Source organism: Symphalangus syndactylus, chromosome 12, assembly GCF_028878055.3.
Source record: "Symphalangus syndactylus isolate Jambi chromosome 12, NHGRI_mSymSyn1-v2.1_pri, whole genome shotgun sequence".
Lineage (NCBI taxonomy): Eukaryota > Metazoa > Chordata > Mammalia > Primates > Hylobatidae > Symphalangus > Symphalangus syndactylus.
This window is the reverse complement of record NC_072441.2, coordinates 123,968,445-123,985,765: the sequence shown is the minus strand read 5'-3', so window position 1 is coordinate 123,985,765 and position 17,321 is coordinate 123,968,445. Positions and strand designations below refer to the sequence as shown.

At 38.6% G+C, this 17,321-nt stretch overlaps 1 protein-coding gene across 7 annotated transcripts in view; it reads left to right on the top strand.

Annotated features, from left to right (window-relative positions):
- ABL2 (ABL proto-oncogene 2, non-receptor tyrosine kinase) overlaps positions 1–17,321 on the top strand; it is a 115,821-nt gene that overhangs the window by 66,047 nt on the left and 32,453 nt on the right. The window lies entirely within an intron of this gene.

The following is a 17,321-nucleotide window of genomic DNA, read 5'->3' as shown; positions in this document are numbered from 1 at the left end:
TACCCCCGGCTGAAGTAGATACTTAATATTTATGAGTATTAATAGTTGTATGAATATTATAGAAGTTATATATAAGTATGGTATAGAAGTTATATATATATATATATATGTATTATATATATATATATATATATATAAAATACAAGTTATGTATGTTTTTGTTTTGGTTTTTGAGGTGGAGTCTCACTCTGTCACCCAGGCTGGAGTGCAGTGGTGCCATCTTGGCTCACTGCAACCTCCACCTCCCGGGTTCAAGCAATTCTCCTGCCTCAGCCTCCCCTTTAGCTGGGACTACAGGTGCATGCCATCACACCCGGCTAATTTTTGTATTTTTAGTAGAGACAGGTTTCACCACGTTAGCCAGGCCAGTCTCGAACTCCTGACCTCAGTTGATACGCCCACCTTGACCTCCCAAAGTGCTGGGATTACAGGCATGAGGCACCACAACCAGCCTTTTTGTTTTATATAGGTTATATATACAAGTTATATAAGTAAGTATTATACAAGTATTTTTATAAGACATTATTTTGTATTAATATAAGCAGTTTCAGAAAAGTCTGTACTTCATTACATCATTTAAACCCGTATTATTTGAGAGATTAATAAAATTCTGTATTGGTCTGTATTGGTCAAGTGTAAATCAGTGTAGCAGCCCATGGCTATTAATCAGAATTTTAGGAAGTCTTCAAGGTAATGATAGTTTCAAAAACAACCAAAAATGACGCATTTTGAAGTGACAGGCTACCATATTTTCTAGCTCTTTCTTAAACAGATGTATCTCTTAAATTCATGGTCAGAAAATCAACAAATCAGCTGAACCAGAAATCCCATCATAAACAGCTGTTGCTGATAGTTTATGGAATGATGTCAGTACATTTGAGCCAATATGTTGACTAGGACTACTTATTCCTTCACCAGCAAGCTGTGATAATCTTCATGTGTTCTGTGACTATTTTACTGTGTGTTACCGTGCTTATGGAGCAGTGGTGTAGACCCTCTTTGTGAATTGGAAAACTGATTGGCCTTAGACAACAGGTTCTAAGGATTGCAGATTAAAGAGGTTATCTGTACTTAGAGCATGTATTTTATTCACATTAAATTGAATCTAGGTTACATCCAAGTTATACTGTTCACTTTTAGTTGAGGAAACTGAAGAAATGGTGTTAACTTGATCACAGATGTAGTAAGTGGTAGAATTAGGATTCAGACCCAGGGAATCTGGCTCTAGCATCTATGCCCTTAACCACCATGCTCTACTGCTGATTTATACTCATAACAGCTGCCATGCGGCTATTATTATAATTAAATGAATTTCATATTGCCTCACACTTTACATGTGTTAGGTACTCAATAAATGGGAGATGATATTATATTCTCATTAAGTACAACTAGAAAGTTCTACAAGGCATGACTCTTTTCTGTTAATATGCTGTATTATATATTGATTTCCATATGTTGAACTAACCTTGCACTCTAGGGACAAATCATAGTTGGTATAGTAAAATAATCTTATTATCCTGCTAGATTTGGTTTGCTAGTATTAATTTATTGAGGACTTTTGCATCTATATTCATCAGGAATATTGTTCCTTTTTTGTGTGTGTGCTACCCATGTCTGGCTTTATGTTTTCTTAAATTCATTCTTCACCATCGACTCCCTCATCATGGAAAAGGACTTATGTTAGTCACTCGTTTCTAGCCTTAGGTCAGAGGCCAGTTTCACTACATAAGTGCAGAAAGACAATCAGGTGGTTGTGGGGGTCCCTTAAACTTTCTGGTTTTGATAGTCCAAGAAAATTGATCTCTGAAACAGGAGGCAGAATTCCAAATCCTATTCCAGAATTGTATGTCTACATCTTACCACATGGTCTGTTCATCTGTGAAATGGGATAATATAATCTTTTTAACAGAGTTAACATGAGGGTTCATGATAATACATGTAAAGCACCTGGTTTATATAACCAAGTATTCAACACCTTTTATGTATTATTTCTCTCCCATTCTCTATCTTCTAAATTGCTCTTGAATATTGTGGTGCTCAGAAGTCCAGAATTTAATTTTTCCTGTTGTGGAGTTAGTATCTCATTGCTTTTCTCTACCTTTTGCCTATTCTTTCCTGTCCCCAATCCTAGTCCTCACAATCTGGCTCAGCATTCAGGAAGAAATTTGATGTCTGATTTGTATTCTTTCCTTGACTCTCCTATGATCTCCTTTTATTTGTGAACACCATATTCCGCCCTTCTGCCATCAAGATAGAATCAGTGGAAATCTAGCAAAGCTGAAAAGGAAAATGGAAATGAACCATTCTTTTGAGATGGTTTAACTACACAAAGTCATTCCTCTCTTAGCCTGGGCCCAGCTATCCTAGTGAAGAAATGCTACTAGCTCCTATGCTTAAAGATTCTGTAATTTGGGCCAGGTGCAGTGGCTCATGCCTGTTATCCTAGCACTTTGGGAGGCTGACGCAGGAGGATCGCTTGAGGCCAGGAGTTTGAGGCTGCAGTAAGCCGTGATTGCACCATTGCACTCCAGCCTGGGCAACAGAGTGAGACTCTGTCTCAAAAAAAAAAAAAAAAAAAAAAAAGGATTCTGTAATTTGTCTTTTGGATAACTTTAAAGGGCCTTTCTTTCCTCACTCCCTCCTACCTAATCAATGGATTAGTGCACTGGAAGGACATTACAGGTTAAGTATCCCTTATTTGAAATGCTTGGGACCAAAAGTGTTTCGAATTTTGGATGTTTTTCAGATTTTGGGATATTTGCATACCAGTTCAGTATCCCGAATTTTTTTTTTTGAGACAGAGTCTCCCTCTGTTACCCAGTCTGGAGTACAGTGGCATGATCTTGGCTCGCTGCAACCTCCGCCTCCCAGGTTCAAGTGATTTTCCTGCCTCAGCCTACCAAGTAGCTGAGATTACAGGCACACGCCATCACGCCCAGCTAATTTTTTGTATTTTTAGTAGAGACCAGGGTTTCACCATGTTGGCCAGGCTGGTCTCGAACTCCTGATCTCATGTGATCTGCTTGCCTCAGCCTCCCAAAGTTCTGGGATTATAGGCGTGACCGTGCCCAGACAGTATCCCTAATTTGAATATCAAAAATCCTAAATGCTGCAGTAAATATTTTCCTTGAGTGTCATGTCAGTCCACAGAAAGTTTCAGATTTTGGAGCATTTTAGGTTTTTGGATTAAGAATACTCAACCTGTGTTGGTAGTGGTGGTGGAGTTGAAGCAGAGTTGTTGCTGCCACATGATTTTTATCTCTCATAAATGAAGCCAGCGATAACAGTGAGCTTTATTGTGAGTCATTCACTGTTTGATACTGACAGAGCATCTATTAAAAATTAATTTAATAGAGTTTTATTTATTTATTTATTTTGAGACAGAATCTCTGTTGCCCAAGCGGGAATGCAGTGGCGCCATCTCGGCTCACTGCAGCTTCTGTTTCCCTGGTCCACGCAGTTCTCCTGCGTCAACTTTCCAAGTGACTGGGACTACAGGTGCCGCCACCACGCCCAGCTAATTTTTTGTGTGTTTTTAATAGAGACGGGGTTTCATCATTTTGACCAAGATGGTCTTTGAACTCCTGGCCTCAAGTGATCCATCCTTCTTGGCCTCCCAAAGTGCTGGGATTAGAGGTGTGAGCCACCGTGCCTGGCCTAGTAAAGTTTTATTAACTAAGATATGTAATGAAAATTTTCCAGTGCTTTTGTAACTTCCGTGATAGTCTTGTTTGAAGCTGGAGAAAAATGATGTTCAGCAGTAAAAGCACAGGGACTGAATCCTGAGCATACTTTTATAGATTATTTGAGCAACAACAAAACTATATTAGTGTGTCCTAAACCAAAATTTTGTAATTTGAAGTATGGTTTTTTTCCTTCTTACTTCTAACACTCATTCTGTATGGAGGATCAGAATTCTATTGCTTTGGGTAGCCAGTAGCTGCTGAAATAAGGGTAGTGAATAGGTGCTTTGTTTCTCTTGGTTAAGGCAATTTGAGTTCAGCCAGCAGGAAATAGCTTGCAGCCAGTACCCAAATATGTGTAGGGAGTGTATATACATATAGACATACCTCTTCATAAATATTGGAGAACTAGCTCCGCAGGTCTGAAACAAGAAGAACCTGGTTTTTGTTTTGTTTTGTTTTTTATTTTTAACATCATAAGAAAAGCTTGTTATGTTAGTACGTTATCTACAGTGCAGTGACAGGTGTCCTAAAAGAATAAGGTTAGGGAAACTTTATAAGAAATATTTCCTAATGAATATTTACACATACATTGTCTTTTTTGGTGAGATGTTTGTGAGGTGAGCCATATATTAGGGAAGATTTTTGTTCAGCTCATCCTTTTTTTGAGGAAAAACCAAAGGGAAGGACACTGTCTATTCAATTTTTGGTCCAAATAAGGTTGTTCCAAGAAGAAATGGAAATTGTCCAGTCATACTAGAGAAGAAGTTACATTTTTTTGGATGGATTCTAAATTCTGGCATGAGCTGTATAATTTTTTTTTTTTAATTGAGATGGAGTCTTGCTCTGTCTCCCAGACTGGAGTGCAGTGGCCCAATCTTGGCTCATTGCAACCTCCGCCACCTAGGTTCAAGCGATTCTTGTGCCTCAGCCTCCCGAGTAGCTGGGACTAAAGGCACATGCCACCACGCCTGGCTAATTTTTTTTGTATTTTTAATAGAGACAGGGTTTCACCACGTTGGCCAGGCTGGTCTCAAACTCCTGATCTCAGGTAATCCGCCTGCCTCAGCCTCCCAAAGTGCTGGGATTACAGGTGGGAGCCACCGCACCTGGCCGAGCTGTATAAATTTTAAAAACTGTTCTCTGAGTCATTGTGCATTCACTTTGGAAAAATTTGTGATTACTCTGTTGCTGGGAGTAAATGGCAGACATTTCCAGCAATCCATTTGATGAAATGGATTGTTTGGTAAGCACATGCATATCATTCCGATTAGTCTGTTAGGTTTAACTCTTAAATATCATCACATGTATAGGCAGATGAATCAAGATCAGCCCACTTTGGGGCCTGGCTGTTTTCAAAGCCTTCACCAGAAGATAAGAAAAGGACTTTTCCAGTTCTTTTTGTACCACGCTCTATTGCATTAGAGAGGCAGCCTGGTATAGTGAAAAGAGCATGGGCTTTGGAATTAGAAAAGACCTAGGGTTTCGAATCCTGGTTACACCAACTAGCTTTGGGACTTGAACAAGTTAATTGACATTTCCAAGTATTTGTAAGTTACGATAATAATGCCTGTCTTTCAGGGCTGTAGGTAATGATGTTATAAATTACAGTATATCAAAAGTACTTGGGGCTGCTATGTGCAAGTTACAGTGATTAAATACAGAGGAAAATCCGTGATCATACTGTCAAATGCTAACAGCTGTTTAAAGATGAGTCTTTCCCAAATGTGAATACCGTAATAATTATCTCAGAACAACTATACCTTCAATAAGAAGGTAAATAATAACCTAATAAATAATGAGAAGGGATGCTATTAGGGAGATGATATTAAGAGGTTCTTTTGGCCAGAACACAGGAATCCCTGTGTTCTACCATAGGTCAGTCCTTCAGCCAGTATTCTGTTTCAAGGATGAAATCTGCACATGGTACTAAGTAAGGCAGGATTACACTTTCTATCATCAGCAGTAGGTTTGGCCTCAAGCCCCAGCGAAGAAACATAATTGGTTAGGACCGAATTAGAGATCTTACCTTTCTAGTTGCATGAAAGGGCCATATTTCTAATAAGAGGCAGGAGGAAAACACAGTAGACACAATATGTGGCTCAGTCAGAGTTTCCGAATATAATAAATTCTAGCAATCCTCTTTCCTTGAGGATAGAGTCGAAAGACAAGATCCTGATTGATCCTTGTGAGAAGAATGAAGAGCTGGGTGAGGAGAGAGGAGACGTGGAACATGTATTTCATAGAGACCAACACATAATTAAGTGTAACATTTAAAAATTACAAACTCATTGGAAACTTTGAAAACTTAGCTATTTGACTTGGGGAACTTGCGGGGATTATTTATACTTTGGGGCAGTTGGTTTTTGGCCATAATGTGATAAATGAATGTTGTAGCAGTTCAGGCAAGGAAATAATGAGGAGCTGAATTAAGATAGTGGTACCAAATGAAGAGGAACGGATGGATTTGAGAGATATTTTAGAAGTATGATGCATAGGATATACTCATAGAGCAAATTAGGGAAGAAAGAGGACTCTAGAATGATCATGATGTTTCTGGGTTGGATGCCTGGATATGCCATTAGCAAAAACAAAACACACACATGTACATGTACATAAAACAGAAGAGAAACAAATCAGGAGTAGGAACAAAATGGATTTTTGTTGCCTTCAGGATATCCAAAGGTATCTACTTATCCATAGGCTATAGGAATCAGGCAATCTGTTAATCAGGAAAGTGTTCTGGGCTGGTGACATTTGGGAGCTAAGGTTAAAAAGTACCCCCTCAAAAGATATCCATGTCCTAATCCCTGGAACCTGTGAATGTTATCTCCCATAGCAAAAATAAATTTGCGGGGGTCGGGGGGGGAGTTTTTGGTCTTTATACACATGATGGGGAGCTTATCCTGGATTATTGAGTTGGACCTTAAATGCCATCACATGTAACAGAGGGAGATTTCACACACACATAGGAGAAGGCAATGTGAACCTGGAACAGAGACCGATTTGAAGATACTGGCCTTGACGATTGGTTGGATTACAAGCCAAAGAATGTTGGCAGCCAGTAGAAGCTGGAAGGGGCAAGGAATGGATTCTCCTTGGAGTCTCCCGCTGACACCTTTATTTTGTCCCAGTGTTGCTCATTTCAGACTTCCAGCCTCCCAAACTATGAAAGAATGCATTTCTGTTGGGTTAAGCCATCTAGTATATGGTTATAGCAGCTGCAGGAAACTAATACAGGAGCCAGTAGCCTAAGAGTTTATAATTAAAAGAATTGTGTGTGAATGACTTCACCTAGGGAGGATGCACGAAATGAACAGGAAAGAGAATGAAGTTAGAAATTTCTGTTATCCGGCACCATCCAGAAATGTATTATTTTGGATTAGAAAGTATTTCAGAAATTGAGTATAAAATCTTATAATTATTGCCACTCTTTTCATTGATAAAAATGTTTTTGAATGCTAATAACTTCCTCTTTTTTTTCTGTAAAATGTTGAGCCATGTTTATTACTTCTGAATTTGTGTCCTTAACGGAAATACCCCACTTACCTTCTAGTCTTGTTCTTGCAAGTTTCTTTGATATCTGGGTGTTACTTTATATTCATTTTGCCCCAAACCAGAGATTTAATACTTGTTTCCTTTCCGATATCCTTTATTTCCAGATAATTATCAAATCCCTTCTCCAAAAGATTTGTTGAATCTGTCTCTTCTCCATTCTGTGGCCAGGCCCTTATCATCTCACTTTAGTTTTCTGCAGCAGACTTTTAGTTATTCTCTGCAACTTCAGGTGGTCTATAAGTCTTATAGATCAGTATTCTTTAAATAGCACATTGTGCTACTACTACTCACAAACCTAAAATGATTCCTTGTTGCTTACTGTGATAAGTCTGAATTATTTTGTCTGAATGTCAAGAACATGTCATTTGGCCCACATATATTTCACCTTATTTACTTACAAACACAAACGCACACACATGCACATACACACACACAGTCATCTCTCTAATTAGGCCAAATTCATCATGCAAAAAACTCAGTGAGCTGGATTAAGGAACGTACCACCTGAGCTCCTCTTCAGGGAGTTGGTTTCTGAAAGTTCACAGGAAGTGTAACAAGATGAAGAAATGGTTTACTAAAAATACTCTCAGAGAAAGTATTTTATTAGCTTTGGGAAATATTTTCATAAGCAGTTTGGGCTAGTGTGTGAAACCACCAAAGGACATGCCAAACTGACACTTGAGGTCAGTAATTCTGATTAACTGCAGGGCTTTTAGCTGAGTCATGACTCCAAGTTAGGGACAAAGATGTCTTCAGGACCAGAGCAGAGGTATAATGTAAACTTCAGGCTTCTCCCTGAGTAAATGTTGAACACACATTTGGTATTGGTTTGAAGAAGTGTTAATTATTAGCCTACCCAAGTTTCCACATCTTGATCTGGCCTTGAATTTGGACTACCTTTCCCGGCCATGTCTTTGTTTATATTGTCTTTTTCTGCTTAGAAAAATGCTCTTCCCTTATCTGTAATAGAAGACTTTGAATCCAGTAGGTTGATACCTATGGTTACATAATCAGAAAAGGCTCCTACTCTGCTAGGAGCAAATGCATCCTGTTTGAACCTTTAAGTATATGGTTTAGGTAGGTATAGAGCATGCATTTTCAACAGGGGTGATAACAACTTAGATATTTACAATGGTTTGTGATCCTCCAAAGCTCAATGCTACGCTAAAAAATTTTATCATTTTAGCATTTAATTTCTCTTGTTAGGGAGAAATTGAATTAAAATCAGTGAATTATATTTACTTAAATTTAATTTTATTCCATAGAGTAATGGTTATGAAAAAAAAAGTTGAGAAACATTGATGTAGAAAAAGAGAAAAATGCCGTTACAGCTTTTACTTTTTGTGGCAAGAAGTCTCATACGTACTGAATTTTTAAAATGAGTTAATCCTTTTTTTGTCAATTATTAGCAAAGCACTCTGCTGACTTCATTGGAAGCATTGATTCTGTACCTACAGAAACTTGAGAAAAAAAGACATAAAAACAGGATGTATAAATTATAGTAAATATAATATAGAGGATGTCCCATATTAGTATAACAATTGCTATTTTAGGCAATGGGTGCTTTGAGCTTAGGCAAAGGAAGAGATTACTTAATCTAAAATGACCAGAGGTCAGGTTCAAGGAGAATCTAGGAACTTAAACTATACCTTGAAAAAAATATAGGATTTGAATACACAGAGGGGGAGGATAAGCATAGTTCTGATTAAAACGCCATCTTGATTTTTTGTGAATGTGAGTGTATGAGAGGTAGGAAACTCCTCTTTGACTATAGTCATACCTTGGAGATATTGCAAGTTTGGTTTCACACCACTGCAATGAAGTGAGTATCATCATAAAATGAGTCAAACAATTTTTTTTTTGTTTCCCAGTGCATATAAAAGTCATGTTCATGCTATACTGTGGTCTAAGTATGTAATTAGCATTATGTCTATTAAAAACGGACATGCCTTAATTAAAAAATACTTCATTGCTAAAAAATGCTGATGATCATCTGAGACTAAAGCAAGTCATTTTTTTGGTGGAAGGCCTGGCCCCAACATTGATGACTGCTGAGATCAGGGTGGTGGTTGCTGAAAGTTGGGAAGTTGAGGTGGCTGTGGCAATTTCTTAAAATAAGACAACAGTGAAGTTTACCAAATCCATTGACACTTTCTTTCATGAAAGATTTCTCTGTAGAATCTGCAGTGCTTTTTGAAGCATTTTACCTACAGTAGAACTTCTTTGAAAATTAGAGTCAATCCTCTCAAATCCTGCTGCTGCGAACTAAGTTTGTGTAATAGTCCAAATTCTTTGTCATAATTAAACAGTATTCCCAGCATCTTTACCAGGAGTAGATTCCATCTCACGAAACCACTTTCTTTGCCCACTCAAGAAGCCACTCATCATCTGTTCAGGTTTTGTCATGAGATTGCAACAATTCAGTCACATCTTCAGACTCCACTTGTAATTCTAGTTCTCTTGCTGTTTCCACCACATCTGCAATTACTTTCTCCCCTGGAGTCTTGAACTCCTCAAAGTTATGCATGAGGATTGGAATCAACTTACTCCAAACTCTTGTTAATGTTGCTATTTTGGCCTCTTCCCATGAATGATGAATGCTCTTTAATGGCATCTAGAATAGTAGATCCTTTCTAGAAGGTTATCAATTGATTTTAACAGATCCATCAGAGAACTCACTATGGCAGCTATTACTGTACAAAATGTTTTGTTTCGTTTTTGAGATGGGGTCTTGCTTTGCTGCCCAGGCTGGAGTACAGTGTACCATGGCTCACTGGAGTTTTGACCTCCTGGGCTCAAGTGATCCACCTCAGCCTCCCTAATAGTTGGGACTATAGGTGTGCGCCACCATGCCTGGATAATTAGGAAAAAAAAAATTTTTTTTTTTTTTTTTACAGATGGGGTCTCACTATGTTGCCCAAGCTGGTCTTGAACTCCTGGCCTAAAGCAGCCCTCCCACCCTGGCCTCCCAAAGTACTGGGATTGCAGGCATGAGACACCATGCCTGGCCCAAAATGTATTTCCTAAGTAATAAGATTTGAAATTACTCCTTGATTTATGGGCTGCAGAATGGATGTCATGTTCACAGGCATGAAAACAACATTTCATTAAATGTACCAGGTGACCAAGTGCATTGTCAATGAGCAGTAATATTTGGAAAGGAATCTTTTTTATTTTGAGCTGTAGGTCTCAACAGTGGGCTTAAAATATTCACTAAACCATGCTGTACATAGATGTGCTCTTATCCAGGCTTTGTTGTTCCATTTATAGATCATAAGTGGAATAGATTTAGTGTAACTCTTAAAGGTCCTAGGATTTTCAAAATGGCAAATGAGCATTGGCTTCAATTTAAAGTTGACAGCAACATTCACCCCTAACCAGAGAATCAACCTGTCCTTTGAAGCTAGACATTCTCCTCTCTAGCTATGAAAGTCCTAGATGTCATCTTATTCCAATTGAAGGGTGTTTCTGTTTACACTGAAAATCTGTTTAGTGTGGCCACATTCATCAGCGATCTTACTAGATTTTCTTACTTGCTGCTGCTTCTAAATCAGCACTTGCTGCTTCACCTTGCACTTTTATGTTAAGGACATGGCTTCTTTCCCTTAAATCTCATGAACCAACCTCTGCTAGCTTCAAACTTTTCTTCTGCAGCTTCCTTACCTCTCTCTGCCTTCACAGAATTGAAGAGAGTTGGGGCCTTGCTCTGGATTAGGCTTTGGTTTAGGGGAATGTTGTGGCTGGTTTGCAGACCACTCAAATTTTCTCTATATCAGCAGTAAGGCTGTTGTTTCACTTTCCTGTCATGTTTGGGTTTACTAGAGTAGCACTTTTAATTTTCTTCAGGAACTTTTACTTTGCATTCACAACTTGGCTAACTTGTACGAGAGACATAGTTTTTTAGCCTATCTCAACTTTTGACATCTTGCCCACTGAACTTATTCATTTCTACTTTTTGGCTTAAAGTTAGAGACATGCAACTCTTCCTTTCACTTGAACACTTAGAGGCCATTATAAATTGGTCTAATTTCTTTTTTTTTTTTTTCAAGATGGAGTCTTGCTCTGTTGCCTAGGCTGGTGTGCAGTGGCATGATCTCGGCTCACTGCAGCCTCTGCCTCCCAGGTTCAAGCAATTCTACTGCCTCAGCCTCCTGAGTAGCTGGGATTACAGGTATGTGCCACCATGCCCAGCTAATTTTTGTATTTTTAGTAGAAATGGGGTTTCACCATGTTGGCCAGGCTGGTCTCGAACTCCTGACCACGTGATCTGTCCACCTCGGCCTCACAAAGTGCTGAGATTACAGGCGTGAGCCACTGTGCCCAGTTTTGGCCTAATTTCAATATTGTTGTGTCTCAGGGAATAGGCTTGAGGAGAGGGAGTGAGACAGGGAAACAGCTGATCAGTGGAGTGGTCATGATTAATTTTGCTGTCTCCTATGGCGCAGTTTGTGGCACCCCAAAACAATGGCAGTAGTGACATCAAAGATCACTGATCACAGATCACCATAATAGATATAATAACGATGAAAAAGTTTGAAATATTGCGAGAATTACCACAAGGTGACACAGAAACATGAAGTGAGCACTTGATGGAAAAATGGTGGTGGCCGGGTGTGGTGGTTCACACCCGTAATACCAACACTTTGGGAGGCCGAAATGGGTAGATTGCTTTGAGCTCAGGAGTTTGAGAGCAGCCTGGGCAACATGGTGAAACCTCTTCTCTACAAAAAAATACAAAAATTAGCCGGGGGTGATGGCACACACGTGTGGTCCCAGCTACTCAGGAGGCTAAGGCTGGAGGATTGCTTGAACCTGAGAGGTAGAGGTTGCAGTGAGCTGAGATCACACCACGGCACTCCAGCCTGGGCAATAGAGTGAGACTTTGTCTCAAAAAAAAAAAAAAAAAAAAAAAAAAGCAAAGAAAAATGGTGCTGATAGACTTGCTCAATGTAGGGTTGCCACAAACCTTCAATTTGTGAAAAACACAGTGTCTGCAAAGCACAGTAAAGCAAAGAATAATAAAACAACATGTACTTATACTATTATTGACTAACCTAAAGAGAGTTAATCTTGCAAAAGCTGAGGTCCCTCTATTGCTTTTTTTAAAAAAGTTTATAGATTTGGAGGGTGTGAGTGCAGTTCTTCCATGGATATATTGCCTAGTGGTGAAGTCTGGGCTTCCAGTGTAACCATCACCTGAATAGCATACATGACATGGGACCAAATAGGTAGTATTCCACATTTTGGAGTCTCCAGAATATATTATTCCATTCTGTATGTCCATGTGTACCATTGTTTAGCTCCCGCTTACAGTGAGAAAATAGGGTTTTTGGCTTTCTGTTTTTGAGTCATTTCACTTAGGATAATGACCTCCAGTTCCAACCATGTTGCTGCAAAATACGTGATTTTATTCTTCTTTATGGCTAAGTAGTATTCCATGGTATATCTATACCACATTTTAAAAAATCCAGTCATCCATTGATGGACACTTAGGCTGATTCCATGATTTTGCTATTGCGAATAGTGCTGCAATAAATATATGGAGTGCAAGTGTCTTTTTGATAGAATGATTTCTTTTCCTTTGGGTAGTTACCCAGTAGTGGGATTGCTGGATTGAAGTACATAGTCCTACTTGTAGTTCTTTGAGAAATCTCTATTCTGTTTTCCATAGAGGTTATGCTAACTTACATTTCCACCAACAGTGAATAAGTGTTCCCTTTTCTCTGCATCCTTGCAAACATCAGTTGGTTTTTTTTTTTTTTAATTTTAAATAATGGCCATTCTGACTGGTGCAAGATGATATCTTATTGTGGTTTTAATTTGCATTTCTCTGATGATTAGTGATTTGACCATTTATTCTTTTTTTTTTTTTTTTTTTTTTTTTTTTTTTTTTTTTTTTTGAGACGGAGTCTTTCTCTGTCCCCCAGGCTGGAGTGCACTGGCGTGATCTCGGCTCACTGCAAGCTCCGCCTCCCGGGTTCATGCCATTCTCCTGCCTCAGCCTCCCGAGTAGCTGGGATTACAGGCGCCCGCCACCACGCCCGGCTAATTTTTTGTATTTTTAGTAGAGACGGGGTTTCACCGTGTTAGCCAGGATGGTTTCGATCTCCTGACCTCGTGATCCGCCCGCCTCGGCCTCCCAAAGTGCTGGGATTACAGGCTTGAGCCACCGCGCCCGGCCTTGACCATTTATTCATATGTTTGTTAGCCACCTATATGTTGTCTTTGGAAAATGTCTGTTCATGTTCTTTGCCTACTTTTTAAAAAAAATTTTTTTTTTTTAAAGACAGGGTCTGGCTCTGTCCTGTGGGCTGGAGTGCAGTGGTGTGATCTTGGCTCACTACAGCCTCAACCTCCCAGGCTCAGGCCATCTCTGGGCTGATAAGAGTCTACAGTTGTCACCAGTAAAGGAGAATATTTATCCTGTCTTTAGGTAGAAAAGCAAGAGGATATGGAGAGTTTTTCCCCTATTCATTGCTTTAGGCTCAAAAATAATTTTTATGTCAGAGACATACTTTGGGGTGATATATTTTTTTCCTTTCCTTTTTCCTCATGGCAGAAGGCAAAGGAGAAGCAGGCATCTTCCTCACAGGGTGGCAGGTTGGAGTGAGTACAAGCAAAGTAAATGCCAGACACTTACAAAATCATCAGATCTTGTGAGACTCACTATCACGAGAACAGCATGGGGGAAAATGCCTCCATGATCCGATTATCTCCGCCTGGTCCTGCCCTTGACACGTAGGGATTTATGGGGATTACAATTCAAGATGAGATTTTGGGTAGGGTCACAGCCATACCATATCACTTGGGTCTCAACCCCAGGATATCTCATTATATATATGCAAATATTCCAAAATCTGAAAAAATTTAAAACCTGAAACATTTCAGGTCTCAAGTGTTTTGGATAAGGTATACTCAACCTGTACTACTGCTGCTTCTCAGTGAATTACATGGCCATCTACCCAGTTGCAGTTAAGCCTAAAACCTGACAGCCATTCTTTATTTTCTCCTTCTCTCTTATGTTATATCCAAGTAATCTGCAAGCCCTATTGATTCCCTCTTCAAACCATATCGTTAAGTTCTTACACTTTTCTTTGTGTTCACTGCCACCATCCTATTCTAAGCCAACATGATCCCATTGCTGAACTACTGCATAGTTTTCTGCTTCTAATTTGGTTCTCAATGTAATTCTTTTTTTTTTTTTCATGTAATAATGGTCTTTTAAAAAATGGAAGTCAGCAGCCTGGCCAACATGGCAAAACCCCGTCTCTGCTAAAAATACAAAAATTAGCCAGGCATGGTGGTGCACACCTTGTAATCCCAGCTACTCAGGAGGCTGAGGCAGGAGAATCGCTTGAACCTGGAAGGTGGAGGTTGTAGTGAGCCAGGATCACGCCACTGCACTCCAGCCTGGGAGACAGAGCAAGACCCTGTCTCAAAAAAAAAAAAAAAAAAAAACAGAGATCGGACCATATGGCCATCCTGCTTAAAACTGTTCACTGGATTTCCGTTGTACTTGGAATAGAATCCTAAATCCCTAAGCACTTGATTTGGCCAGCCCCTGTCTACCTTACTTTGTTTCATGCTCATCTTCTGACTTCCTTAACAGTAGCCACACTTCTTATTTCCTATACATACCAGGTTCTTTTCCTGCCTCAGGGTTTTTGCATTGAATTTCCTACATTCTCTACTCAGAATGCCCCCGCTCGTCCTCATCTTTGCTTAGATTCTTCTTTTGCTTCTGGCCTTAGTTTGTCACATTCATTAAAGTAATGCACTTTCCCACCTCAACCTATTAAAGAGATTTGCAAAAACTGAAAATGCTACTCTTCTTAATTCTCTTTTGAAAACAGTTTTTTTTTTTTAGTAAAAATGTTATTAACATAATGGGTTTATTGTTATTTTAGAATTAATAGGTATTCAAATTTCTCATTAAAATTTCAGGTTTAATTTCAAATATAGTAAATACTGATAGCTATAACACAAATAAAAGGCCTTTGGAGACCTTAGTAATTTTAATTTTTAATTATGACAGAGTATCACAGAGTTTACTATTTTAACTATTCCTAGATGTACAGTTTAGTAGGATTAAATATATTAATAATGTTGTATAGCCATCCATTTGCAGAACTAGACTTCCAGAACTAGAAAAATTATAAATATTTCATGTAAGTAGAATTATATAATATTTGCCTTGATGTGTCTGGCTTATTTCACTTAGCATCATATTTTCAAGGCCCATCTACATTGTAGCATATATCAAAATTTCATTCTTTTTATGGCCAAATAATATTTCATTATATGTATAGACCACCTTTTGTTTATCCATTTATCTCCTCTTTATTCCAAATTATGATATAAGTAATTGAAAATGTAACTACTAATTATTGGTAATTTAAATAGAAGATTTATTGGTTAAATAGTAAACCATATGGTATAGAGTCTACATATGGATAGAATGTGGATGATGAAGATCCTTTCTCATACATTTTTTTCTATAATCCAGAGAATGAGATATTCAATCTGGTATTTGAAATTCTTAGTTATAATTGTAGTAACCTTTAGTCATCTAACTCTTTTATTTGTCCCTTGATGTTGAAAGTACTGGCTTTATAAAGGATAATTTTATTGAAAACGTAAGCTTTGTTATTGTAAATAGTTAATAATTACCTACATTAAAGTTATTCTTTCTCTAATAAGCTTAAGTTACCATTTTATTTTTCCATTTTCTCTAAGGCTGTTTCAGTCTTGTCATCCTATTATCTTACCCTGTTACTTTTATTGACCTAGAACAGGGGCTGGTACATAGTAGGTGCTTAATAAATATTTATTGAGTGAATGAGTGTTCTCAGATACACAGTTAAACAAACACTCATTTTTTTTTTTTTTTTTTTTGAGACGGAGTCTCGCTGTATCGCCCAGGCTGGAGTGCAGTGGCACGATCTCAGCTCACTGCAAGCTCCACCTCCTGGGTTCACGCCATTCTCCTGCCTCAGCCTCCTGAGTAGCTGGGACTACAGGCGCCCGCCACCACGCCGGGCTAATTTTTTGTATTTTTTATAGAGATGGGGTTTCACTGTGTTAGCCAGGATGGTCTCGATCTCCTGACCTTGTGATCCACCTGCCTCTGCCTCCCAAAGTCCTGGGATTACAGGTGTGAGCCACCGTCCCGGCCTACAAACTCTTTAATATTATTTTTGTAGATCATACATTAAAGTCATCTATTATTTGTAGGTTTTACTTGTTTAATTCTCATAAAGTACTGTCATTTTCAGGTTTTTAAATTTTCTTTAACTTTGTTCCTGTTTATTAACAAAGATTGGGCTTTTTGCTTTAAAAACTTTTAACACTCAGGCCGGGCACGGTGGCTCACGCCTGTAATCCCAGCACTTTGGGAGGCCGAGGCAGGTGGATCATGAGGTCAGGAGTTTGAGACCAGCCTGGCCAACATTGTGAAACTCTGTGTCTTCTAAAAATACAAAAAATTAGCTGGGCGTGGTGGTGGGTGCCTGTAATCCCAGCTACCTGGGAGGCTGAGGCAAGAGAATCACTTGAACCCGGGAGGTAGAGGTTGCAGTGAGCTGAGATCGTGCCACTGCACTCCAGCCTGGGCGACAGAGCAAGACTCCGTTTCAAAAAATAAATAAGTAAATAAAAATAAATAAATAAACTTTTAACACTGAAAAGTTTTCAACACTATGTTGCCATGTTTTTAACCTTTATTAAGCTATAGAGCCAGATTGTCAGCAAAGGCAGTTATTTCTTGGCTTCTGTGCTCATGAATCAGATCACAGCTATTTCTTTGACTTTGGCTTTGTGGTTTCTTGAACTATTTAAGTGATGTAAAAGATGAGTCTTGTTAGGCGTTTCCTTTCTTTTAAAAGTGTATTTCATGTTTTATTATAAACAGATTTTCTCCAAGGAAACTTTTCTGTCTAATCTCACCTCATCATCTCCCTATAAAATAGAGATATAGTAATTTCTACATTGTTTTATTATTAGGCTATTTGTTATACATATATATGTTGGTTTTTATTTTACTTATATTTTAAAAGTATTCTCAGAGATTTTGAAGCAACT